Source organism: Jaculus jaculus, chromosome X (assembly GCF_020740685.1).
Source record: "Jaculus jaculus isolate mJacJac1 chromosome X, mJacJac1.mat.Y.cur, whole genome shotgun sequence".
Taxonomy (NCBI): Eukaryota; Metazoa; Chordata; class Mammalia; order Rodentia; family Dipodidae; genus Jaculus; species Jaculus jaculus.
In genome coordinates this window covers 94,020,785-94,027,416 of record NC_059125.1, presented here as the reverse complement: position 1 = coordinate 94,027,416, position 6,632 = coordinate 94,020,785, and positions in this window count along the sequence as shown.

Here is a 6,632-nt window from a genome sequence, read left to right as displayed (position 1 = left end):
TAAGTTGCTTTTTTTCAAGTATTTAATCAGAACACCAAAAAGAACTTATAACAGAAAATTGGTACTAAGAGTGGGTCATTGTTGTGATAAAACTGACCACATGGTCTATAGACTTTTGAAACTGGTTTGTGGGAGTAATATGGAACAGTTTGGGAATTTGGACTAGAGAAGCCTTGTACTGCTGTAAGCTGAGCTTAATGGAACATTCTGGCAGAAATATGGAAGACCAGCATGTTGAGAAAAATGTAGACATGAGAGTCCAGCTTGTGATATTTCAATGGAAGACAAGTCATCTCTGAGTAATGGGGATATAAGCAGTTCATGTTACATTATGGCAAAGAATTTGGCTGCATTCTTGCCATGTGCCAAGAACTTGAGTTATGTTGAATTTAAAGATATTGCACTATTTTTTAGAGGAAGAAATTTAAAAACAAGGAAGCATTCAGGCTGTGTTATGGCTATGAGCCACTAGTCTTATTCAGATCTACAGTGAGAGAGAGTAACAAACAGGGCAGGAAGATGTGAAAAGTAAACTTCAGCAAGAAGAATGTGAGCAAGGTTAAAGTCTACCACAAGGTACATATTGAAAAAGTAGCTGTATTAGTTAAAGTGATACATTAGGCTTTGACCTGGGATAATAAAATATGTGCCCTGCTAGACATGGTGGTGCATTCCTTCAATTCCATCACTCAGGAGTCAGAGGTGGGAGGACCTGGAGATTACATAGTGAATTCCAGGTCAGGCTGAGCTACAGTGAGACCCTACTTCAGAAGAAAACGGAAAGAAAATATGCCCTGAGGGCAAGACATCACCCATTAAAGATTCTAACTTATTAGAATGCAAATTCTTTTATAGAAAGAGGCAATCTGAATGAAGAACACAGATAATGCCACAGAAGGGGCTCCAGGTTCAAAGACAACTGTCTGGGAAAGTGTTTTCACAGATTCAGCAACTAAGGCACACAGTTGCTATTATACCTGTGGTACAAGATGGCTGGGCTATAGGCCAAGCTGGCAGAAGAACTTGGCAGCATCATCAAAATGGCACTGGTTTTGGAGACATTAAAGGTGCAAGTTAGAAAGGGTCATGGATTATTTCATCATAGTTCCTGGAAACATCTGAGTCCATATGTAGCAAAGTTAGAGTTCCTGCAAGAAGTTCTGAAGAGGCCGCTGCGAGAAGCTATAAATGTGAACCTTAAGTTGCACTGGAGACCCCATTATGTTGGAGATGCCCAAAATATGACATGTCTGCCAAGGCATGGAGTGGAGCTCTTGCAATGGAGAGGCTGTGTGTTATAAGAACATGAGCTGAAGGGGTAGGAATATCCAAGCCATTTGGAGCCCATCTTAAGCCCCATGTGTCAGAAATGAAACTACATGATTTATAGCATTCATTGGTGGGTTTTCATTTTACTTTGGTCTGATTGGTTTTTGTAATGCCCCACTGTCTCACTTTTGGACTGAGAATGTTTACTCTGTGCCACTTCATGTTGGACATATATAATTTTTTATTATTTGTTTATTTATTTTACTTGAGAGACAGAGAGATAGAGAGAGAGAGAATGGGTGCACCAGGGCCTTCAGCCACTGCAAATGAACTCCAGACACATGCACTACCTTGTGCATCTGGTTTACATGGGTTCTGGTGAATCAAACGTGGGTCCTTTGGCTTCAAAGGCAAATGCCTTAACTGCTAAGCCATCACTCCAGCCATATAGCTTTTTTTTGGTATTATAGAGGTGTGTAATTAAGAGATTGCGATAGTTTCCAAAGAAACTCCACATTTACACTCTTTAAAAGATATTATTTATTTATTTATTTATTTATTTATTTATTTATTTATGAGAGACAGAGACATAGTGATAGAGAGAGATAATGGGCACACTAGGGCCTCTAGCTACTGCACATGAACTCCGAATGCATGCACCACCATGTGTATCTGTCTTATGTGAGTACCGGGAACTTGAACCTGGGATCTTAAGCTTCACAGGCAAGCATTTTAACCACCAAGCAATCTCTCCAGCTCTTCACTTACACTTTTAAATCATGTTGGTTCTGTTAAAGACAATGGAGACATTTGAAATGGGATTGAATCCATTTTGCATTATGAAATGGCTATGAACCTATGGAGACAAGGGTAGAAGGTTATGGTTTAAAAGTGTTCAAGTATAAAGTTTACCAGGGATGAACCTATAATGTTTAACATAACAGAATTTATACTCACCACAGAAACAAATCCATGGCCATTTCTGTGAAGGATTTTCTAGTTTAGGCTAATGGAGGTGGGAAGAACCACCCTAAATATAGGCAGTACCCTTTCATGGGCTGGGACCTGGGCTGCATACAAGGAAAAAACTAGCTGAGTGCCAGAATCCATTACTTTCTGCTTCCTAACTAGCCATGGAAAGTGCCCAGCTGTTCCATGGTTCTGCCTTTATGCCTTCTCTGACACAACTGACTGTATCTCCTAAAACTGTAAGACAATATATATGTTTACTTATGCATTTTAAGTCTTTAATCACAGCATCAAGAAAAATAACAAATTTCAAAGCTGGGTAAATATCTCCAACAGCTCTACCTAGATATACCTTAAGAATATCAAACTCAATATGCTACCTATCAAATTCCATTTTCAACACTGCTTTTCCACAACCCAACTTCTTTCCCTTAATCTCAATCTTGACTGGAGGTTAAATTTAGTTTTTATTTTTTGCATCTGTAAAAAGTAAAACAGACTGGCTTGAATAATAGAAATTTTTATTCCATATTTTTTGAGGCAAGCCCAACAGACTAGCCTTTTTTATGCTGGGAAGCAAGAGAGAAAGAGCAAGAGAGTGAGAGAGGATTGGTGCACCAGGTCCCCAGCCACTGTAATGAATTCCAGACAGGTGTGCCACCTTGTGTGCATGTGCAACCTTGCATGCTTGCATCACCTTGTGTGTCTGGATTATATGATATCTGAAGAGCCAAAAATGGGTCCTTAGGATTTGGAGACAAGTTCCTTAACTGTGAAGCCATCTCTGCAGACCTATATTCCATTTTTAAAATGGAATTTATATTCTTATAGTTCTGAAGAAAATAGTTAAGATGTCAGTAATATTAGTTTCTAGTCTTATCGTTTGCTTGTTGATAGCTTTCTTCATGTTCATATGACATCCCTCTAAACATGATGGTATTCTAATTGCTTCTTAGAAGTGCACTAGTCGTATTAAAAAAGGGACCATCTTTATGAAATTACTTTACTTTAACTCTGTGAAGGCCATTTTCCCAAATATAGTCAAATTCTGAGATCCTAAAGGTCAGGGCTACATCATTTTTTTTTTTTTTTGAAGCAGGGTTTCACTCTAGCCCATACTAAGCTGGAACTCACTCTGCAGTCCAGGTTCATGTTGAATTTACAGTATTCCTTCAATTTCATCTTCCCAAGTGCTGGAATAAAAGGTCTCCTTAATCAACAAATCATTGGGAGTTGTCCCACCCCTGGCACTGAAGGTTTTTTTTTTTTTAAATAACAATCTATGGCTTATGAGCATAGCATTAGCCATGCCCAAAGATAACTTCTGCCCAAACATTCTCTTTTTTTACATATATATTTACTAACAAAGAGGTAGGTCTCCATATGACTTAATCATAACATAGTTAATTTAGATTAACCCTCCTCCCATTCCCTACTCTCCTCCATACCCTTCCCCTGAGCCCACTTAGACCTTTAGGCTCCCAGTACCCCACCCTCCTATTTATTTATCTACCATACTTTCTCCTTAAGCCCTCTCCTCTCCTTCCTCTCTCCTGGCCCCTGACTAATTTCCTGGCCTCTACTACTGACTGTTGCTCCAACTCACACACAAATTTAAAAACTGAAGCTGAGATCCACATATGAGAGAGAACATTTGACTTTCTGAGCCTGGAGAACCCTATTTTATTAGGTTATATGGTTTCATTCAAAAATTTTGCTCCTACCTCTGATGCCTCTCTTATGGTTTATATTCTATAAATAACTGTTCTCTGCTTTCTCACACTATAGTTAAGTTATTCATACTATATTCATTGCCTGGGTTCCTCTCTTTTCCCTTTGTTTACCTGGAAAATTTTCAGTTGGCTCTCAAGCTACACAGATGTTCTCATCTCCCAAAAGCCTTCTTTGTTTTTATTTCTATCACTTCAGTGAGTTTATCACTCTACTGCAGTCTACCTTTGAATCTTGTCATACATCCATCACTGATATTAGAATATTGCATTATATGTAGTGGGTTTATTTTTCTTCTAAACAGGCTTTGAAATCTTTTGTAACACACTTTTCTTGTTAAAAACGTTGAATTAAAACAGGGTTAAAGCAAATGCCATTGAAACCTAAAAGGAGGTATGATTAATTCTGATTCAGGGAAGCAGAGAAAATGGCATAGAGCATTTCAGTAGTTTGGTCATTTACTGGTACATTTCTCTAATGTTCTCTATGTTAATGGTACTTTTATAACTTCTAGAACTGGGTGTAACACACTTTTCTTGTTAAAAATGTTGAGTTAAAATAGGGTTAAAGCAAATGCCATTGAAACCTAAAAGGAGGTATGATTAATTCTGATTCAGGGGAGTAGAGGAAGTGGCATAAATGATAGAGCATTTCAGTAGTTTGGTCATTTACTAGTACATTTCTTTAGTGTTCACTATGTTAATGGTACTTTTATAGACTCTGAATATATATTTTAGCGGTATTCAAGCACACCAAGTCTTGGAGAATCCAGAGAATAGAGAGAAGACAGGTATTAAATTACAAGGGGGAAATAACATAAATAGATATTGCAATGACTTTCTCATTGCTGGGACAGAACACCCCACCAAAAGCAGCTTATATGAGGAAAGGATTTATCTCAGACTTACAGTTTTCAGGGACAGTGTGATGGTCTGAATGTATGGTCCCATGACCTCAGGTCTTTATTAAGACTGAGCTTGAAACTTGAGTCTCCAGAAGATGGAGACCTTCTGGGGAAGAGATATTTCACTATGGGATGATCTTTTAGTCCAGTCCTACTAGGTGTAACTGCAACAGTTTCATCATAATGGAGAAAGAATGGTAGGCCTGAGCAGGAAGCCTGGGTCACATCTCCCCATCAGTAGGAAGAATGTACTCTGAGTGTGCTAGCTAATGAGCATACAGCAGAGCTGAACTAATAAACCTCAGAGTCTGCCCATAGTGACACACTTCCACCAGCAAGGCTCCAGGTCCCAAAGGATCCATGAGCTGAAGAGTGAATATGAGGCTTAATTGTAAACACACAAGGATATAGGAAGCATTTTACATTTAAACATAGTAGATAAAAATAAGCTTAGGAGCTGGAGAGATTGCTTAGAAGTTAAGGCATTTGCCTATGGACCCATGTTTGACTCTCCAGATCCCACGTAAGCCAGATGCACAAGGGTGGGGCAAGTACATGGTCGCACAAGATAGCACAAGTGTCTGTAGTTTGATTTCAGTGGCTGAGGCACTAGCATGCCAATTCTCTCTCTGTCCCTCTCTCTCTCTCTCTCTCTCTCTCTCTCTCTCTGTCTCTAAACAAATAAGCTTAGAAGGAAAAGGGTTGGGTGCTATTTTTTGCCTGAATGACTTAGGAAAGTTCGTGCTAAAGAGATGTTGCATAAACTGAAGCCTAAATGATAGTAGGCATTAGCTGGAAAAGAGTGCAGAAAAATTATTCCAGACAAAAGGAATAATACATGTAAATATCCTGAAAACGGAGAAGATGAGACATTCAAAGAATACTGAGGAGGTCACTAAGGGTAGCTGTAATGCACTTCGAAGAAAAGAGTTGTTTGAGGTAAGGGTGAAGAGACAGGCAGGTGTTGTATCATCCAAGGTTATATCTATTAGGATTGGTCTGGACTAAATAGAATAGAAACCATGCAGTGGTGGTTGTCATTAGTCTCACTGTCAGCAGTCCTAGGCTAGTTCAAGTGTCTAAGCTTTCATCTTTCCTATGAGCATGGCTCTCATCATCATTTTCAAAATTGCCTGCTCCACCTGCAGGCAGGAGAATGGGGAGATACCAAGGGACAGAAGAACATGTACCAACTGAGTTTATTTCCTTTCCAAGAGGAAAACTTTGTTTTCCTAGAAGTGCTACCCTGTAGATTTTTGCATATCATGCTGACCAGAATCATGTTGAATGGAAACCCCCCAATTATAATAGCCTGTGGAGGTTTTATTTTCTCAGCCTATAACTCTTCCTAATAATTATCCAATAGAAGGGAGAGACATATTGGAAAGTGAACCTAATTTTTGCCTTAGGTGTCATTGTAAAGGTTTGAAGTTTATTCAAGGAATATTGAGAATTTGTTGAGAATTCAGAAGTCTGTTCATGTTTAGTGACATCTCTCTGGAAGATTTAAAAAGAAAAAAAATATATAAAGAAACAAGAATTTTTAAATATTGACCAGAAAGCAGGTCACTGACATACCACTGACTTGGACTAGGAAAGTGGTAACAAGTATGGAGGGATGTGGTTAGATTTTGGATATATTTTAGGCAAAGCATATACATGGTGACGGATTAACTATAGAGGGCAAGAAAAGGGAGGCATAAAAAGTACTCATATATTTGTGGTTTGTGCATTTATGTGGTATCATTCACTAGGATTA